General features: G+C 40.1%; 1 long non-coding RNA gene across 1 annotated transcript; it reads left to right on the top strand.

Annotated features, from left to right (window-relative positions):
* The first annotated feature begins 2,170 nt into the window (after positions 1-2,170).
* LOC122183278 lies at positions 2,171-20,980 on the top strand. The gene is made up of 3 exons (XR_006180192.1): positions 2,171-2,198; positions 8,856-8,958; positions 20,455-20,980. It is a non-coding gene; the product is annotated as an uncharacterized LOC122183278 (long non-coding RNA).
* The last annotated feature ends 727 nt before the right edge of the window (positions 20,981-21,707 follow it).

The following is a 21,707-nucleotide window of genomic DNA, read 5'->3' as shown; positions in this document are numbered from 1 at the left end:
TAGGAGACTGACCCTTCTCACGCCAGGTTTAAGTATCAAAATCTCATTAAAATCTCACTACTAACCATATTTCCACAGTCAGATCCTGGGTTCCACAATGTGCCCGTCGGTGTTTTTAGGGAAACTCAATAACATCTTTAAATGGAGCAGAAAGTGGCAGATTTTCTAAGCAGCAGCGAAGGCAACTTGGAGAACAACTGTTCAAAAAGTGAATATTCCCACTGATAAAAGTTGAGAGGAAGAAGTCTATGTATTTTAGAAAAGCTGCTCTTCACTTGATTTTGACATTTCTTTTACTTTAAGGTATTCCTCACAGGTACCAAAGTTGTCCATGAGATGGATCTCACCATTGTGACTAAGGAATTAGCCAGCTTCGATCTTGGCTGCTCTGTATACTGGCGTCATGGAGAAAGCTTGTGGTAAAGACTCATACAGAGGCTCCAAACTCGCTGCACTGTTACCTAGCCGTGACATGTGTGAATTTCTGCGAGATGCTGGAGCTCACAGGAGCCTTGGGAACGAACGCATTTTTTGTTTGCACCTGCAATGATGCAACTTAACGGCGGCGCTCGCGTTCCGGCGCTGCAGTTTCCGCTCCTCGCCACGTGGCGGCGCTGAGGCCGGAAAACCCACTGCTGGCTCGCGCTTGGCCGTGCTGCTGCTTTCCCGCCTTTTTATCGGGGAGCAGAAGGGCAGCGCTGAGGAAGGCATCCCCACACGATGCTGTGAGCTATCGGCAGTGAGAGCAGTTACAACTCTCACAAAACACATGTTTATGATATATTTAGTAGTAAGGACCGTAATCAGAGCTGGCTGGGAGATAAAATCTGTACCTTTGAGCTGATAGTAACTCTGATTCTGGAAGAATACATTACTGACAGCCTGTATGGTCAACAAAGCTAAGTGAGGATAAAGCTGCTGATGTGAGGGAGAAAAAGGTATTCAATCAAAGCACAAAAGATTAAAAAAAAAGGGAGTAGGCAAACTCAACCCTTCCTTCTCCCAGGATGTGCCATCTTTTAGCCCAGCTGCTGAGGTACGGAGGCTGCACCAGGTGGGAATGATTTCAGTTACACTGCATGCCTACACTGATTAGAATTCAGTAACGGTTGTGCAAGGTGGGCAGGGAGGAGTTTGGTTGTTGTTTTTTTTTTTCCAATTAGGGGAAAATCTGAGTTGCCTCCGGATAGGGGTGGGTTAAGGAGTGACTGTTCAAAGTTTCCCAATTCTTCCCAACTCTTGGTTTGGATGAAATTCTGGGGTCTTCAGAGATTCTGGACAGTCAGATTTTGCAGCTCCTGCCAGCAATGAAACCATGCAGTAACGTGGCTACCTAAACAAAACAGACCCTGACAGACCTGTGAGATGGAAGGCACCACAGACGTCATTCTGGTGACTTAGTGCTGCAGGTGATGAAGCATCTTTAATGATGTCCACGGGTGGATCAATTAGATTCAATTCAATTCTCATGGAGGATCCTGCCTCTGCTGTTTCATAACCCGTCATTTTATGTGTAGCAAAGTTTGTCTCCAGCTGTGAATGATAGTTACAGCTCATTTGGCAGTCTCATTGTGATATTGTAAGATTTTTTCAGCTTAGGGAGGGTAGAACGTGTAAAGAAGTTATTAAAACATGAGTAACTTTTATAAGGCTAATAGAGTTCTGTGGCAAATAGAAGAAGCAAATGTGAGAAAAGAAAGGAGGATGTTATGATAGGAAGGTGTTATGATAAACAAGAAAAGGGTGAAGTATGTCATGCAGAAAAGAATCCATTCTCAGAGTATACTTGCTTCATCCTCTTCCTGAAATATCAAAATACTTTCTAGAGTACCACACCAACTTCTGTTCGGGCTTAGCCCATCTGTGATGTTCAGTTAATAGTACTATTATCTATCTAGGGTAATAATGCTGTTATACTAACTTCAATGCCAATGTGATTACTGAAGAAGAAGGTAAGATAAAGCTTGGTTCCTCTTGGTGGCCTCAAGTGGAAATGCAAAGTCACAGCTTGAAGCAGTGATTGAGCACCTGGTAGGAGGGCAGGGACAACCCAGGGGAGCTCAGGTGCAAACAATGTACCTGAGTGAGCAGAAGGGGTGGAGCCAGCATCCACCTCTTCCCAGGCCTCATTTAAGGGTTGGCAGTGAAGGCAAACTTATCTTGTTGGAGACCCTCTTGTGTGCTTGGGCCTTCTGTAGGTAAGTAGTCTCTTTTATTTCTGTACACACAGGTGCTGTGTTTGAGCCAATCCTCGCTTGTTGCAGCTTAGGACCTTGTTGTTCTGCTGCACTGCTGTGCTTTCCACTGTGTTACACTGCTGCTAAGAGCTTTCTACCACAAAGAATAGTTGGGAGTTAGAGAAGTGGTGCTGGTAGATTAAAATCCAGTGCAACCACTGAAGTCTGAAGGACATCATGAAATGAGGCTTCGCATCCAGTGCATGTGTACGTTTTTGCTAATAACCTGTGCTTTTCTGTATTTTTATTATTTGCAAAATACCTCATTTCTCATCCTCGTAGAAGTCTTCATGTTTCACATGAAAGACTTCTGAGCTCAGGTACTGAAATGACCGGAGATGTAACTTCTGAAACCTTAGGTGAATGGCTGTTATTTAACAAGGGAACAATCCCAGATCTTAAAACAGTGGATGTTTAAAATAAGTGATTTACACATTTAGATTAGAGCATCGTATTGGCCTGGCCAAGAGCAAATAAACCACAACTGATAATAGGATTGAACTAATGCAATCTCTTTTGTGAACGTGGAAGAATAGGATGTGTTTCTTTCAAACTTGTGTTCTCCCTTGCAAATATCTACTTTCTTTTTTTTAACTTATTGAGATATGAAGTCTAGTTCAAGAACTCTTCTGAAGCTTTCTGATTTCAAGCCTAGATTTGTTCTTGTTTTATTGCTGCTTGATCTCATAACAAAATTGCCCTTTATCTTTAATAACTCTTCACTCCCACTAGTATTTCTGTTCTGGTTAATATTTATAGGTGACAAGAGTTCCATTATTTAGCTTTAAAGCAGCTGTTTTTTTTTTTTTTTGCTAGGCTGGCAACGGCTGGGTCTGTAGAGGAGAGTTTATGGTCTGTATCAGATTAAGAAGAAGAAAATGAACAATGAAAGTGGTAATACTGACTTGACTGAGATCCTAGCAACAACTTATGAGATGTATCTGGCTCTTGGCAGTGCTGCCTGACCTAATGCTTCAGCTTGAAAAGCAGTAAGGACTGTGCAAAATGAGTAAGGAGGGCACTCCCAAACAGTCACTGAGGGTCGTGTAAGACCCCCATACAATGCTCAAGTGCAGGTGGCCAAGGAAAGTAGCCAAAAGGGGATGGAGTACAATGCTTGCTTAACCCAACAAATATATAGGTAGATGTTTCTTTATTACATCTTGTTAATAATGTAGTACAGTATGTTTAAAAAACAAAAACAAAACACGAAATAAACTGAATGATCAGGAGGCTGTGCTCGATTTGTGGAAATATTGCATCTGGCACTCTGCACTGAAAGTAAACCAGGTTTCCTTTCTAAACATGCATTTTTTTCAGAAGTGCAGGGTCTGTTTTTGGTAACAATGCTACAACATCAGATATGCTTCAGTTGCTCTTCCAATGACGAGCAAACTGTACCGTCTTGTTTTTTTTGTCCCTTGTACACGTGCTTAAAAGAAGAGTAACTGCTGTGACAAACTATTCAGCTGGAAGTCTAGACAAAAAGCAGGAGGCATCTACTTCACAGGCGGATTCAAGCTTTTATCATGCTGCATGGCCTATAAGAAAAGGAGGAACTATGGCACGTATCTGCCATAATTCACACTCTTATTCTATCATGCTTCAGAGAGCTATGGGGATTTATTTTTTCTTCTATTGCTGATACACAGTCACAGAATCACAGAATTGTAGGGGTTGGAAGGGACCTCCTGAGATCATCGAGTCCAACCCCCCTGCCAAAGCAGGTTCCCTACACCAGGTAGCACAGGTCGGCATCCAGGCAGGTCTTGAACATCTCCGGAGAAGGAGACTCCCCCACCTCCCTGGGCAGCCTGTTCCAGTGCTCCGTCACCTCACTGTAAAGAAGTTCTTGCGCATGTTTGTGCGGAACTTCCTATGCTCCAGTTTCCAGCCATTTCCCCTTGTCCTGTCTCCACTCACCACTGAAAAGAGTCCGGCCTCGCCATTCTGCCCCCCACACCTTAGATATTTATAGACCTGAATCACAAGAATGTAAATTCTGAGGGACTCCAGAACAGCTTAATTACACTTAGTGTATTAAACTTTCCAGCAAGCAGAAAGCTTCAAAATACAAAGATTGGTAAAAGCGGTAAGCCACATCTTGAATGGTGCTGCATGACTGCAGCAGACTAGGATGAGAGTTTCTGGTCCTTACTCTTTAGATTTGGCGTTTTGTATTAAGACAAGCAAAAGCAAGACTTTTTCATAGAGGGCAGATCAAATTGTCAGAGTAGAAGCCTCTCTTGGTGAGCTCAGCAAGCCAAGGTTTATTTTGTTTAACTGAAGTTTGGGTATAGCTTCATTGCAACACTACTAAAAGGAATAATCCATGAGCAGATGTTCAGCAGTGGTCTCTGAGCCCTGTGCTGTGTTCTGTTCTCATAGCTTGTATGTAGGTATGGCTCTGGTGGCTGCAGGCTTTCCTAAGAGGTTTGCCTACAGTGTAACCATACTAGAAAGCACTTGTGTGACAATCAACATGGCCTTAATTTCTCACGCATAGTGCTTGTTCTTTGAGGCCAAGGCTCATGTTGTTATGGCATGAAGCATATTTTGACACTAGATGTGGAGCGAACAGCAAATATAAAGGTCACAATTCCAACTGCTTGCATGCAAAGACATAATAGGTAACTTCCCAATTTTCTGCATGTTGGAGTATTTTATTGACCTGATTATGTCTCACAGCTAGTAAATATTTTTTTGAATAATGATATTAATAGTGTTTTCTAGCATGAAACCATTCCAGAAGTCTGATTAGTAGGGGGGAAAACAGTATTTCCGTTCACTGAAACTGGTGAAGAAGCTTACCAAATGAGGCAATTGGATCTGCTGTTTCTGGTGACTCGCCATACTAAGTGGCAGTTCACCACCTTGTCCTCAACCCTGGATGTTACAGAGTTGCTGTTACAGCTGAAACCCAAGGCAGGCCTGTAGGCATTGAAGACAACTGAGAGGTGATACCTGTAGCTCAGTTTTCCTGCAGACTTATTAGTGGCATCTGGTACAGGTTTGCTTTCAGTCACTTTAATTCCAGACATTTGAATGGATGGCAGTCACTGACCTCAAGTCACTTGTGCTCTGGTTAGGTAAGCATGCTTAAGAAGCATTGGCTACTGGGACCTGAGTTTTGCATTCCCCATTCTCCTCTACCATCCACTGTCTTCCTGCTCTTTGTGGCTGGTGAGAAGGCAGGCCCAGGCATTAGCTATGCAAAGATCTATTAGAATACTCAGAATTTAAGAACTGAACTATAAGTGATGTCCAAAGATATAGTCTCAAGCACTCTATTTTGTTTTAGAGGCTGTGGCAGATCTGTGTTTCTGGATGGTGACTTGTCTATCAAGTCTGAGATTACAGTGAACCTTTCCATCTCATCACCTCTTACCTTAGACTGGCTGCATGGGCTGACATCCCATCAAGACAGCGCTCCAGGAATTAAGAACGTTAGTGAGTCACGCTGTTAGAGTTAGGGGGGCTGTGCTGGCCAGCCCTTCCTGTGATGTACAGGTGTGCTAGAGCAGTGGGGAGAGAGGGAAGGCATATTCTTGAGGACCATTTTTTGTTTAAAATTAACTATGGTAACCACTTACAAGAGCTTCGGTCTGATTATGGCCCCTCAAGCTACTGAATTCTCACTGTCTCCTTCTCAGAGTACAGTCCCAAGGGACTGCTCTGGAGAGACAGAAATGTGTTCAGTGTGGTTTAAAATACGGTAGATACATTTCAGCTACAGGTCACAGTGTGTTTTTCACTTTGTTCTCAAAGAAGGAAGAAAAGTGAGTCAATGTGACTGGAATACCACCTGGCCATCCCATCTTTTTCTTGCTTTAGAAGGTAAAACTTCAGATGCTCTGGGTGCAACTTTGAGTTGTACTTCAGTAGCCATCTGATGAGGCTGCTGATGCAGCGCTTCTGTGTCTGAGTGCTTTCTGTAAGTGCTGAGGAAAAGACAGTGGGCCTGCTAGTGGGGCGGCCAAGTCCATGGGAGGGCCTGAGGTGAGAGCTTGAGCTCTGAAGCAAAATGTAGGGTGCAGATATCTTATCCAGAAATAGAGCCGCAGATATTTGGGGATGCATAAAAGTGGAGCTGGCTTGTTTCTGAAACCCAGTCTCCGACATGTATACCATGGCAAGGATCTACTAATATTTTTGGTTATAAAGCAGCCCTGGCATAATTGCTCAGCAAATTTAGCTGTAGAATTCTATGTCTGTGTTAAACTTCTCTTGCATTTTTATGACTACTTCACAAATTTTGTGTTGCAATGAGCCAAGAGACTTTTATTTTTGATAGAAACCAAACCGCTCTTTTTTTCTAAACCCACTTCTACCTGTTGAAAAAGCCCTTTGTTTCTTTCTAATTATCAAATAACAGATGGCTTACGTTAGCTTTAAGGGATGAGGAATTGGGATTTGCGAACTGGGATAACAAACTGGTCAGTTATGCTTGGATTTCAACTACTGTTGTTTACCAATGACTCTGGCCCAATACTGCAGGACTGTTTGTGCAGTCCTCATCCTTTTGAAGTTTCTCCAAAAGGCAGGAACCAAGATGCTTCTCTTCTGGATTGTGAAATCTGTAGGAATTGAAGTAGGAATTTATCCTCTTGTTGCTTTTGGAGAATGAGAAAGGGGAAAAGGCTTTGGTCTGATCTTGTTAATGAGCGAAGATGACTAAAACAACTCTCTTGGCCAAGTAAACTTTTGGCAGGATCAAATCTCCCTGATGGTTTTGTCCTAAGCCCAGTCTCTTAGTGGATGCACACAGTGTCAAAATGGCACTGGTATATTTCTTAGCTCTAGATGCACATTTACAAAAGTTCATAGAAAACAAGTATTTTCTGGTGAACTCGTGACATTGGGGTTGAGAATGATTATAGAAGTTACATAATCTGAATTTTATGATAGTGTTCTACTCTGCAAATCAGCATATTGGTTGGCAAATGTCATGGTAATGTTACGTTCCTTTTTAGTAATCTTTTCTCAAAACACAGCATAAGTGGGAGTCCTTTGTAGCTGATTACTCCCTTTGCTTGGAGATATCTTTACTTAAGAAATGACCTAATCTGCTGTTCTTCCCTTTGCTTGGAATTAAAAGGAAGTAGAATCTTTATCCTGTTTGGATTTATATAATCCTCAGCACTTCTTTGTAAGAGTAGTAGCCTTCGTAGTTTTGTGCAGTGCCTAATGCACCTTCTGGCAATGCTGTGTATTTACTGAAGCACTTTTCAAAACATTTAATGTGTATGTAAAATTGTGTAATGGCCTTCATTGCCAATGTATTGGCATCTGAGCTACTCTTTTTGCTGCTGGTACTGGTGCAATGAAAAACATCCTTCTCTGGAAATATCATATGGGTTTGATGGGTAGACTGCTCAATGGATGAAGATCTGGCTGCAAGATTGTACCCAGAGAGTGGTGGTCAATGGCTCAATGTCTGGATAGAGATCAGAGATGAGTGGTGTTCCTCAGGGGTCAGTACAGGGACCTGTGCTCTTTAATGTCTTCACCAGGGGGTTTGAGTGCATCCTCAGCAGTTTGCAGATGACACCAAGCTGTGTGGTGTGATCAGCACACCCAAGGGATGCTAGACAGGCTGGAGCAGTAGGCTCAGATGAACATCATGAGGTTCAATAAATTCAAGCGCAATGTCTTGCACCTGGGCTGTGGCAAACCTCTGCTATCAGTATAAGCTAGGGGATGGAAGCAGAGCACAGCTGTGCTGATGTGGGGGTAGTGATGAATGGTAAGTTGAACATGAGCCAGCAATGTGTTCTTGCAGCTCAGAAAGCCCTACAAGGGTGGGCTGAAAGTGTTGGGGCTGTTCAGCCTGGAGAAGAGAAGGCTCTGAGATGTTTGATAGTGTACTTTCAATATCTAAGAGGGAGCTGTAAGAAAGAAGGGGACGAGCTATTTAGCAGGATCTGCTGGGATAGGACAAGGCAAAATGGTTTCAAACTAGAGAAGGGAGACTTAGACCAGGTGTAAGGAAGAACTTTTTTACGGTAGGGTAGGTGAGGCACTGCAGCAGGCTGCCCAGAGGTCCAGTGGGTGTCCTTTGCCTGGAGACGTTCAGTGTCAGGCTGGACAGGGCTTTGAGAACCTGATTGAGCTGCAGATGTTCATTGCAGGAGAGTTGAACGAGGTGACCTTTCAAGGTTCTTTCCAACTCAAATATTTAAGGATAAGCATGCTGTCAACTATTCAGCCTTGCTGATGGGCTTACGGAGGTTTTTTTAACCCGCTTTTTGTAAGTTCTAATTGGTAGCAAATGTAATAGTCTTTGGTAAATTAATGTGAGTTTCTGGTGTGCTGCCTCCTGGACTTAAGTCCATTTGTTTGAAGATGGAATATGAAAACTCAGAAGGATAGGATATTGTGGCTATACAGCACTCCTAGCAGGCTGGTACCACTTTTCCCCATGCTCTTGAAATCATGTAAGACGACTATGAATTAACATTGTATAGAATGATGGTCAAAAGTTAAGATGGCAGAGTTGTGTGTATTTTTTTTTAGTTGCGATTCCTTGGGAGTGTTGTACTTTAAATTGTTTTTTTATGTAAAGTATTTTGCCCCAAAAATGAGACTTCTAAATAACTTTTAAAATGTTTCTTTTAGCTTTATTGCTGAGACCACGGTGGAATTACCCCAAGGTAAAATTTCAGACTCTTGAAGCCAATGACCTGACAGAAATGGGACTTCCTGAAATGAAGTCATCAAGGTAAGTGAAAAATATTTGTGGAAAAATATCTACAACTGAGACTGGGGAAAACAGGTGTTAATGATGGCATGCATTTAATGTATTCTTTGTTGAAATGTTTGCTGCTTGCAGTTATGAGCCCTGCTGGGGTAATCTGTTTTACTTTACTAATGTGAAATCACCACGTTGTTGGCTATGCGACTTATTACAGAATGGTGGATTTTCTAAAACTGGTGTCTCTGAGGTTTTCTGGCATATTAGCATGTTCTGGTATATTGTTGTGGCTGGCTCTTGGTCTTCTGCTAATATGTCTGACTTTGATTTGAAGCATTTAATTTATTACTCTGAGAAAATTATATAGGGAATTTGTGTTGTTGATAGTCTCAGCTCTAATTTTTTTTTAAGTGTTGTTTTTTGTCTGGATCTAGAAACTTGTATGACAATACTGCCAATACTACCCTTTGTAGAGAAGACCCTTGTAATGGCTTTACTTAGCAAGAAAAATCTTCTAATGATGGACAGAAGTACAAGATGCTACAAAATAATGTCCTTTCTTGCTTTTAGGTAGTTTAAATGTTTATCATTAAGAAAAGAGAATGTCAGAGCTGTGCCAAACACAACATATCATTGTTTTCCGTTCCAGTGTAAGCATTTGTCCTTTGATATGAGTAGCAAGTGTACTAAGTTTGTGATAATGGGCAGCTACACTCACCCATTTTGTTGAGAGTTCATCAGCAGACCTTTGCTGTGCCTGTAGTGCAATTTGAAGACGATGTGCTGCGTTTACCTAGGACAGGAGGTATTCTGTTCTTGACCTTGTTTTCAAGAATGACGGTGTGTTGGCCAAGCGTGTTGTTGCATCCAGCCTCACATAGGGATTAATTTATTAGAAAGTACTGACTGTTACTAGGACTTCAACTTCAAAGCTTTGGCACTTTATTATGTAATCCTCAGCTTATTCCATCAAAAACTGTGTTTTCCTCAGTGTGTATGTAACCTAGGCTCCCAGTCTCCTAACTAAAACCTTACCTGTACAAGCTTTGTGTGTACTTACTCCTCTGTCCTGTTTGTTTTATAATCCAAGTTTTTTTTGCTGCTAAATATTCCAAATCTGAAGTAAGCGTTGGCTTTTCACGCACGTGCCTCACGAAAGTACATGCTCTTATTTACCAAGGAAACTTAAAGGCCAAGTATTGTCAGCCATTCAACTAGGGACTTGAAAAAAAGAGTGGCAAGAAGAATCTGAAAGAAATGTTTGGAAATGATTAGGAGATGAAACAGACTCTGGTTGCAGATGTGTGCTGTTTCACTAACTGCAGAACATGTTATCGACATGTGTATGAGTGGTTGGGCTAACCAGACTAGTGAAGGAAACCCCATAACAAATATTAGGCTGGGGTTTTCTGGCCCTTTCCATTTTGTGCTGAAGTTGTGCTGTATATCTTGAAGACCTATGTTTAGACTTCTGTTCTTCCCCCTAAATAATACTGCTCGAGAGGCCTTCTTCAGGAGAAGAAACTCTAGCAAGGCAAGATGTGGCATTTCCAACCAAACTTAAATCAGGAAGAACAGCAGCTACAGACCGAATAACTGAGGGAAAAAAAAATAAAAGGAAATGTTTCTGATGTACTTCTAATATTTGAGAAAGAACTTTACCCCCAAATAGCAATGCAGTTTTCTACCACCTGTATCAGAAAATTTATCATCCTTCAAACATGCAGGCCTTTGAAGTAAAGAAATAAGCAAGTAAAAGTAGACCAGAAGTATTACCCTGTTGTAGGTGGGAGTCTTTTGAATTTCTGTGAGAGCTTGTGTTACACGTGAATGATACAGATAGGCAGAAATAAACCAGAAATGATTTTGGGGCACCATTTCCAAAGATTAAAGGGAGACAAAGGTTTTCAGTGTGTGATTCCAAAATTCTCAGCATTAGGGTTTTTACTGTGTATATGAGTACAAACTTCTGCTTTTTCTACATCTGGAACAAGGAGAAGAGAGTCTGTAAAATGAGAGACCAACTGCTGGGCTGTGGTTGCTGAGTCAGTTTTGATTTCTTTAATTCTGCTCTCTTAGAAAATTCAATTTGAAAGTTGTAATTTTTTGTTTGGATGCAGAACAAAAAACTTACTGGTTTGTAGAATTCTTGTTTTCTGGCCAAGGCTCATCAAAACAGATCTCAAAAGTCTTAAAATGTTCTGTCATTATCCTTTTAAACTGTATCTTGTTCTGGTGTCCAGCTTCTCTTCTAGGCTGCATCCAAGCTTAGAGATCTGTAGCTCTGACATTGTAAAAGTAGTTTTTTCTTCTATTTTTTCTCCCACCCCTGCCCCAACTTGTGAGATTTTATTTCTTGAAAATGCCTGTTCTCCTGAGATTTTTGGTTGTTAAGATAAGCAGCCAAAAGTTCAAGCTGAAGTTGAGTTCAGATCTTTGAAGCTCACCTTTACAAATCGTAAACTGAACTGCCTCCTGAACGAGCTTTTTCTTTATATTTTAATAGTCTTTAGAGAATACTTGAAGTCATCAAATCTTGTTCCCTGCTGTATTATATACTACTGACCAGTTTTGCTAGATTCATGCATTTTCTGCCTCAGCAGGAAAAAAAATATACTAAAAATGTGATTCCTTCTATTCAAAAACTGCTCTTTTTTTAAAAGAAAAATACATATATAGATAGACACAAATCAACCCAGCTCTCTACTTCATTCTCACCTTTTGATGGTAATCAAGAGTCACTCCCAAACTTCACACTCTTCAAGAAAGGTAATGGTGAGTTGATTTTAATGAAATAAAAAGCTGCAGAGAGAATGGAGTGTAACCATGCTGTAGAACCATCAAGTTCCTGAAGGAACTTCTTTTGAGGAAAGCATCTTCTCCAAGTGTTAGATTGGACGCAGTTCCACTTGGTGTCCCCATGCTGCACTCTGGTTGGGACAGGCTGGTAGGCCTTGAACCCTCAGTGTGCTTTCTACTTAGCTAACTTTTGTGATGGTATCTTTTAATATTAACTACTGATGTTTTCAATGGTATCAATTTAAAAAACAAACAACGCATACAGAAACTGCTTTTTTAATAGTTAAACTCAAAATCAACCTTCATTTGGAGGAACAATTCCTGATGAGCTCATTTCAAACGAAGTTTTGTGGTATCAAGAATGAGCTGTGTTAGGACAGAAGTTTAAGTAGTTGGTCTGTGTTGTGCTGCTTTAAAGATATTTGCAGAGTGACTAGAATGATCAGAAGTATCATAGAAGCATCTTTTGTCAGTTTGAACTGATCTTTTACCACAAATTCCTGTTCTGTTGATGTGGTAACTTGAATAGTTTAGTAAACCAGCTTACAAAATGCTACCAAGCTGCATGTTCCCATCCTTCTATTTCACCACTGCCTTAATTTTCCTTTGAGGATAGTTTTCTGGGAAAACCCTTGAAGCTATATTACTAATGTGATCAGAGTTGAACAAAAATTTTTGGAGGGTTGCAGTCTGTGGAAGATGCATGAGACAATGACCTGCAAGCCTGCTTTACAGAAATAGCAAACCCTGGAACGTGGCCTAGATTCCACACTGCGTACTGGAGGAGACACTTCGTGGTTTTTTTTTTTTTTTCATTTGTTCTAAGGTACTGAGTAGGGTTGTCCTTATTTTGGCTGCAGTGATAGCAAGAGAGCTAAGCTACAAGCTGCAGAGTTTGCTGAGCTCGTTGTGGAACTTAGTGCAGTAAGGTGTGGAAGTTTGGTTTAGAGTTAACTGTTCATCTGAAATGCAGTATGCTCAGAGATGCTGCTTTAGTTGGATACATGATACAAATCTTCCTACAGCAAGAAGAAACTGGTAGGCTATAGAGATTAGCATGAAGAAACAAATTCTGTAACAGCTTATGTGAGGTTTCTTGTGGTTGTTGCCATTGATCAGACTGCTTAAATTAATGCATCTCTTACTTCCTTTGCTCCTTTTTCATACGTGGTACTGGTTATTTCAATTGGCAGTGATAGATCATCTAGTATTGATCATGATCTGACTAAGGATTTGATAGTTCTTTAAACATCTCTCAGACTTCAACTTTTTAAGGTTTAAAATGTTTATTTCAAGTTCATGTTTGGACTTAGTGAAATGACACTAGAAAAGCAATAAATTGGGTGATTATTTACTTTCAGTAGGGATACATTTTACTACTAAAACAGTGCAAATACTTGTTTTATGTTGCTGATGATTACTGACTGAACAGTGGAGTGTAAAATGATAAGTGAAAAATATCAAGGGTAATACTTGTTAAATGTGATTTCATTGACACATATCTAAAAATGTCTCCCTAGATCACCTGGGAGTTGTGAGGTTGAGTCATGTTAGCCCTTTTTCACATTTACTCCATTTTGCTCATACTTCCTGAATCTATTCTGTTTTTCTTTTTTCTTTTTTGCTCTGCTCGTTTGTTCTTTCTTGGCTTTATTTTTAATTAGTTAAACATAAGTGGCCTTTGACATAGGGAAGATTATGAAAACAGTGGGATGTTGGTTACTGCTCTGAAAGAGTAAGGCAAATATTTTTGTGTGTTCTCCTTTGTCTTACGTCTCTCCTGGGGCTCAGTTGTCAGTAAGTGAAGTAAAACAGCCACTTGAGTGGGGAAAAGGGAATTTATTTAGAATATTTCTTAGTTTTCTGTGCCTTATAGCTAGAGGCCTAATAAATCTTGATTCCATTGTGCTGTGCAGAGCTACAAATGTGTAAAATATTTAACGAGAGCCTCTGAACATTATGGTCTAAAGTGTTATAACAGACCAGACCTGGAAGGGAGGCAAAGTACTTAATTTTATACATGCATATCAACAAAGATTTGGAATTGGCATCCAATTGTGTTTAACACAACTTTGAAGATTTGCCCTCTTATAATGGAGTCCAAATGGGCACTAGTCTTCTGGAAATCTTGCCTATGCAGCCATTTTGGGATCATGGGAAGAGTTTATGAAGTTACCTGTTACTGAGGGGTTTGTGGGAACACACATCTGTGATAAGGACACTTCTGAACTCCTGCAATACGTGTTACTGAGCCTTCTTTTGTGACTCATGAGCTGATGAACCCTTCTGAGGATGCTTTGATGAAGACATGCTTTTGTTTATTTTCTCTAGCTAAATTCCTTTGCATATGAAAGTAGGTTTTGTTTGTTTTTATTTCTGGATAAGCAAATACCTTTAATTTTGGCTAATATGGGTAGCTTGATCAGTCGTCTTGAAGCCTGTGGACATCCATTACATGCAACACATGCAAGGAAAGCAGCTTGTGCAAAGCACTTCTTGGCTGTGGAAACTGTATTAACTTATGTAGTATTTCCCAAATCAATATTGCACTGTTCATCCCTTTGAAATTAATTGAAGGGAAACAGGTTGATTTTTTTTTTTTTTTTTTTTTATTTATTTATTATTTTTTTTTTTTAATGAATCCATTTAGAAATACCCCTGCCCTACTGTGGTGGTGTTGGTGAGGCTGGCAGGCAGCAGCCATGCTTAATTGTCATTCTGCACTGTAGAAATGTTCTCTAGACAGGGGGAAGGTAAGAAATAACACAGGAAAGGTATGTGATAGATTTTGCCTTGATGCTGCCTGGCTGCCGTGGAAGGGGAAGTCATATAAAAGAATCTAGGTTTGGATGTATGTGCTGGAGTTAAATTGGACATAATGCTGCCTTGCAAGAGCTGATGAAAATTAAAATAATTCCACAGATACAAAGTTTAAAAAAAAAAAAAAGTGAACAGGTACCATTTAAATGATAAAGGGCTTCTCTATAGGGTTGCAAGTATAAAATAGTTGACATTTAAAATGTCAATAGTTTCAGCATTTACCATAGAGTTCTGACATTTTAATAGCAACCATTGGAGCTTTTGTTTGTTTTAAACGCTTAAATTCTTGTAACAAATTATTGGTAGTCTGGTCATCTTTGAAAGGTGGTAGCTTCTTCTGGGACAACAGCTACTGGGGAAACAGAACCCATCATTTTGATGGTGGAAGTCATAGGGTCAGCCATATAAACACTTCCTACTGCTGATGTTTGCATTTTGCTTGTGGCAGAAAACGGAATTAAGGTCAGGTATAACACTCATTTCCTTGAAATTTGTATTAAAATCTTTTTAAGGACCCAAAGTATCAGGCTGGGCCTTGGTGAACCTTGTTCTTCTCTGGATTTGGATGGATAGGTGGCTTTTGCAAATCCAGTCCCTCTGTGCCTTCCCTTCTTTGAGCGATGACTTCTTAAACTGTTTTAGGGAATGGCTGCTGGGGCTTCCCTATAGATGTGAGCATAGATGTTCTCTTTGATTATTCGGTGTTTTATGACCACTAAAGAAGTGCTTATATTGAAAGCTTTTTTTCTGTTATTTGAATGTTGACCATTAATGACATTCAGCAAACTCTTGCCAGAAAGATCCCGAAAAAAAGCAGCACAGCGAAACAAAAACTTCATTCAGTGCCATTCTTATTTCCTGCACATGTATTTGACTTATCTATGCTTCTAATCCAGTTTCTGCAGTGTATTATGTCTCATAGGCACCTGAGCGTCCACTTAAGTCCAAAGTGTCTGGAGTTAGGATCCATCAGTTTTTATCTACTCTGCATCATACACACAGCAAAAGGAAACAAAGTCCCCAGTTCCATATGGGCAATTGAAACAAAGCTCTTTTGGCTGAAGAGCACTGCAGGTGTAGCTTGCTGAAGTAAACCTATTGTGTGTGAAATGTGCTTTGTTGCAGTTTTGTTTGTAGGATAAGGAATTCCAGTGAATGCATAGTGTATTGCAGTTATCTTATTCTTGGCTTTTATAAGACACAGTATAAACTATTAACTATAAAAACGCTCTGTGACCTATGCCTACTGGGATGAGTCTCAAGTTCTTTAATTGCACTCTGTTGATGGGTTTATATTGTATCTTATAACATTTCAGTGTTTAGAAGGAAATCTCACATGAAATTAAAGCTGAGACTTTTCCCTTTTGAGCTGAACTCTCTCTAATAAAGGGTTTATATGAGCTATCTGCAACTCTCCAGTGAGCTAAAGGGTTATAATGCTGTTTATTCTCTGGCATGTCATGTGTCTTAGCAGACTAGCATCCTGGGTTCTTCAGAAGACAGTTGGAGGGATTTACATCAGCAGTGAGTAAAGATGTCTGATATGGCCATTCAGATATGCAGCTGAGCCACCTGTCTGCGTAAAATCAGTGGAAGGGATCAGAAGCAGATCCTCTAATCAGTCCTCTAATTTCCATGCAAGAGAAGGGAGCTGAGTTTGTACTCTCCCTCCCCTTACACGATGGTAAGCACTATAGCCTCTGCCTCCACATTGGATATATTCTTAAAAATTGGTAGAGATTCTCAGCATTAGAATCATGTTGTGGTCCTTGCAGTTCTCCTAGAAAACAGAAATAACTGGCCATAGGATCTTTGAAGTGAAAGCTGTATCTTCATCTTTCCAGCATATCCAGCTAGAGGGGGGGGGAAAAAAAAGATAAGGAAAAAAACTCCTATAGATTGCAGTCTGCATAGATGGCAGAGAGGTTAGTGCATGAGTGAGGGGCACTCTGCAACGTCATGAGAAGGAGAGCATTCAGGCCCATTTCTCAAAGGGAAGTGAGCTGTAGCTGTGAATCTGCATTATGCTGTTTCTCCCTTTACGCTACTGTCCTTCACCTTTCCAAATTGTTTGGAAGCCAACGCACCAGTGCTACACTTCAAATGTGAGTGTCCTGCAGTTAAGGGAACAAATAAGGTAGTAGATAGAGAAGAACAACTTACAGGGAACACACTTTTGCACATGCTGATTAATTGAGCTGTGTCGGTGGCCTTGTAATGCTGCTGGAGGCGCTGTGGTGCCTGCAGGTTTTCCCAGCTGCTTTAGTCTGTATGTGTCATGGAAAGATTAATGCTGTGACATAAGGCTATAAAGTGACCTGGTGTGTCTCTGTGATGACTTTTGGAACTGGTACGTAAGGTTGCTCTCCAGCTTTATTGTTTTGTTTTTAATGAGCTATTATCTTCCTGCAGGATGCTGCAAATAGTGGCATGGTTTCTCAGTAATGCATAGGGACTGAAAAAATGTCCTTTTATGGTAATCTCTTAAATGTGATGCTGTTTTCAGTAAGGAGTTAATGTTGAAAGATTATTGTTGAAGATACAGTGGATCACTATGTCTTTGAAGAGCAACAAACAAAACCCTGAAGCAAAGATCCTGATGATGTTAACACCTACATGATCTACTAGCTACCAAAAATACTGGTCACAAATCTTACCATGTTTTAAGCTGTCCTAGAATGACTTTTCCTAGCAGAACTATTTCAGTCTGTGGTTTAACACATGACCATAAAATCTTTTTCATTTTTTTTATTAAGATGGGACTACTGGTTATAGCTCTGGCTGCTACATGTTATACAGCAGGTTCTGTTCATGCAGGCTGATAAAACTGAAACATGTTCAAATGTGGTGGGACTGAATGTTGGGAAAACCTTCTAATTTCAAGGCACTTCTGTCTCATTTAATCCCCTATTTTTTTTTTGCACTGTTCATTCTTCTGATTAAAGTTTGAACAAAATTGGCCTGAAGTAGCAAGGTTTCTGCTTAGCTCTGTGTATTTTTATAGTTCTTTGGGGGCAATAGTACTTATGTTCATATTAAAATCAGTATTAAGCTTAAATAAGGCTTTCTTTGTTCAAGATATACTACAAAAGATGTGAAGGATGTGGATTATTGTCCATCTATAAATGTCATATCTTTGCAAATCTTATAACATCCCTTGATTATATTTTGTCATGCTTTATGGATGCAAAAATTAAAAATTAAAAAAAAAAAGTTAAACTATATTTGCATGAGTGGGGTTATGGCAGCTTTTTCTGGTAGTAGTGAGCTGTGATAAATTGTCTGATACATGAACTACTTCTTTACTTGAGAACTCATCTGCCTACAGAAGGATTTCAGATGTTGGGGGCAGTGGGTAGATTAATGTAGCAATGTCTGAACTCTAAGAAAGTCACTGCTTGATGTCCTGTTACCGCCGTTTCCAACACAGTATGTTGGTACTTGTCTGCTATTTATCTTAGCACTATTTGCCCTGGTAGTGAATAGATGTGCAGAAATGACAATATGAAGAGCAATATTATCTGAGTAAATGCTTCACTGGGAATGAATCATCGATAGTAGCTGTGTATAGTATGTTAACAAGAAAAGCCAAGCAGTTGTATTAAATTCCCTGCTCTTTATTTAGAGGGCACACAGACTTCTGTGAGGGAATTAAATGCCACACCGAATTTATAGGGGGAGAATAAAGCATGGCAGGGTCACCCCCACCTGTGCTGTGGGTCTGAATGTAACATGACACTTGGAGCTTGGAAATGTTGGAAATTCACTGTTTACTAGCGCAACAACACATCATCAGTAGGGTAAAACTAACCTGTCTCACGACGGTCTAAACCCAGCTCACGTTCCCTATTAGTGGATTTTGTGACACTTGGAAATGGAAATGGAAATCAACATAAGATGAGCATTTAATATTGCAAAATATTTCTTCAAATTTGAGTATGAATGGGATAAATTAGCAAAGTTAAACACTGTGCTTCCTGAGGACAAAAAGCAATTCTTTATTACTCAAGTGTTCTCTGTTGCTTCTCAGTGTGGTTGTCTATATAAGTTTTGTAATAAAAGTCAGTCGTATCAGGCTTTGTTTATTAGTGTGACTCCTAAGCTTTGGTGTTTTTGTGTGAAAGCCAAACAGTGACACAAAAAATGGCTGGGAAGTCCTGAGGTGCTGATTGCTATCTGTTACTAATTATTTGTTTTCAAAGTACGAAAAAACAATTAGCAGTTGCTACACAAGTTAATTTGGCAGTATTTAATTGTGTGGTACTGATCTTTGACTCAGAAAATACATAGGGCAAGCTCTGTTTATTGCCATTTTCTCCCACAGTTTCTTCTTTCAGTTGGGAACCCTAATCTGTGGTATAATGGCAACTTCCAAAAACGTTTCTGCACAGGAAAGCAGCAGTGATCTGGCTTGCTTATAGTTGGTGGGGCCTGGGGACGGGGATGTAGGAACTGAAGTGAATTATACAACATGTGCTATTTTTGCCCTGTGTGTATTAAGGCATCTGTGGCTGTGTGCTAGAAGGGAGAAGGTTGTGAATCTTGCTCGTCAGCATAAAGCAGTATGTGTGTATGTGGTGCACGGCTGTAGTACCAGAGCAGGTCTGAAGTTTCTGTCATGCCCCACAGCAGCTCGTGGTGATGATGGATTCTGAAGGCAGCATTACTGATAGTGCTCCTTTTTGGGGCAGTAAAGCCTTTCTTGCAGCAGAACAGGCATGCACAGTTGGTAGTTTCCTTTACATCTGCATACAAGTTTCCTTATTCAGAAGGGAGCGGTCATCTTGTTTAACGGGCCATAGGGTTTTTTTTCTGTGGTTTAGACATCTGCCTGCTAGGTCAGAGGTTTGAGATTCCTTGCCCATCTATAGCAGGGGTTCAATTTCTTTCTGTGTCTGCATTTTAATCTGGTGACGTGGGAACAATTAATAATGTTTTGGTTGTGTATTTTGATAGATTTTTGACAAGGAAGGTGCTATTTATAGGCATTGTATTGCAAAGGCTGTAGTAAACATTATTTATAAATGGCTGAGATTTTTTTAGTAGAGAAGGCAGTTACTCAGATGGAGAGAGCTCCCTTTTACAATGCTGGAAATGTTGTTCCAAATTAATAATTCTGATAGCAACTAATTGAAAACTTATTTAAATTTGCTTGGTGCCATCATTTCATTTCAACACTGTGATGCCTGTGCAGTGCCAGGACCTTGTCTCTGGGGATTTACATGTGCTTTAGTTGAGTCACAAGAGAGAAGTCCAGTTGTTTTCTCTCATAGAAAGGGCATTGTTATACTTCAGAGAAAGTAAGGCAGGGTGCAAGGTGCATGATTCTTTAAAAAAAAAAAAAAAAAAAAAAAAGTTTTCATGTTTTGAGGCCTGTACTGAAGTTTGAAAATTGAAACATGGAATAAACTGCAGATGTTGTTCCACTACCTCAAACAACAAGCTAAAAATACAAGCTTGTTTAGTGTCTTAGAATGTTACAAAATACAAAAGCAGGCACTTTCAGCCTGAATTGGCAGGAGTAACTACAGCTCTAGATTGTATGCACAGAAATTAAGCTGGTGTGTTCGTGAATAGATTCCCCTTTTATGTTCTTGTATAAATGCTTTAGAACTTAGTGTAAAATTCTTCATGGTTAGTAGAAAAAGCATAATCATTGTGGACTGGTGGAAGCTCTGCTCGTTTGTGTCATATATTGGATTTCAAAAGACAGTTATCAAGCCGTTAGTGGCTCACAAAACAGCCCCTTCACCCCTGCTGCTATTCCTGGCATGAAGCTTCTGTTGAATGGATGAAATCCTTGAATGCATCTATTGCTTAGGATTCTTTCTCACTGTCTCTCAGCGATTTTTGTTGATTATTGTGCACTTATTTAGCTGTATCACTGACTACTTCTATTCTCAGGCTGTCCACATCTGTGATAACATCTGGAGAAACTGTGCGTGCCTGCAAATACATGCAGCTTCTTCACAGGAGACTGTACACTGATGTTAATTGAGAAAGGAAAGCTTGGTGGGCCAGTTGGGATGCTACACCATAGAAATTGTGAATGCACCTCACTGTGGTTGATGCTTCAGTTATGAGCCTCTCAAGATTTTTCTTGAAGATTAAAGAGATGTTCCAGAAAGCAATTCAGCCCCTTACAGATCTAAAGCAGCTTGGCCATGAATTTTTCTTCTGACTGCAGAGGAAATCTAAACGTTTACATTAGTGTTTAAATTTAGGATTGTGCTTTTAACTCGCTTCCTATCCATTTCCTCATGTTTTGGCTTATATTGAACAGCCTTGGAGTGGTTTCGAGTGCACGTTACCTGCTGTGATGGTATCTGCAGAAGGCCATGATTATGCTGCCTTCAGCGATGGATTAGTTATTTATCTCTTCCTATGACTTTTGAAATATCACCAAACCATCACCTGGCTTGTAACTGTACTTTTTGAGCAAAGCCCTCTCACGTTTGCAGAATTCAACATTTCATGTTGGGTTCTGATATGTGTACTTGGAAGTTGTTGCCTGTATTTCCTCTGTCCTACATTCTGTCTCAGTGTTTCAAAACAGACTGTGCACCCACCAAACAGCCAAACTGGAGTATTTTCTGCAGATATCTTTGGGGTTTTCAAGAGACGGATACAGGTTTACTCATACAGTTGAGTCTGGGTATATTTCTGGGTTGGAATTCATGAAAATATTGCTGCTGTGGAAATTTTAGAAAATTATTAAAGCCCCTTCTCTAGGGATTACACTAACTATGGTCAGTGGATTTGAGCTTATAGTTTATTATAGTCAGATCTAATATAGGAGTTTGCTCTTGGGGTAAACATGCATCAATCTAGTTGCCACTGAGTAGGCACACAAAGTACATAAACAAGAAATAAGGAATCTGTAACTCAGAGTACTTGGGACATAATAGGGCAGGGTTGGAATAGTCTGTTCTCTGCAGTGTGGGGAAAGCTGGATCAGTAACAGTATTTTTAATGAAGCCCTTGTTCTGTGGAAGTTCTCTGGTGAAGAAACTTTTTCTAACTTGACACGTTGTATTATCAGATCATTCTTTGTTTGGTGTGTTATGAATATCTGCAAAAGGTGTAACACCAACGGTAACTATATACAGAGCAAACGCTGCAGGAACTTCAGCTTCAGGGTTTACTTTCCGTTCTGA

Source organism: Lagopus leucura, unplaced genomic scaffold (assembly GCF_019238085.1).
Source record: "Lagopus leucura isolate 7727_CA_CO unplaced genomic scaffold, USGS_WTPT01 Super-Scaffold_100017, whole genome shotgun sequence".
Classification (NCBI taxonomy): domain Eukaryota; kingdom Metazoa; phylum Chordata; class Aves; order Galliformes; family Phasianidae; genus Lagopus; species Lagopus leucura.
This window is presented reverse-complemented; position numbering and strand designations above follow the sequence as displayed.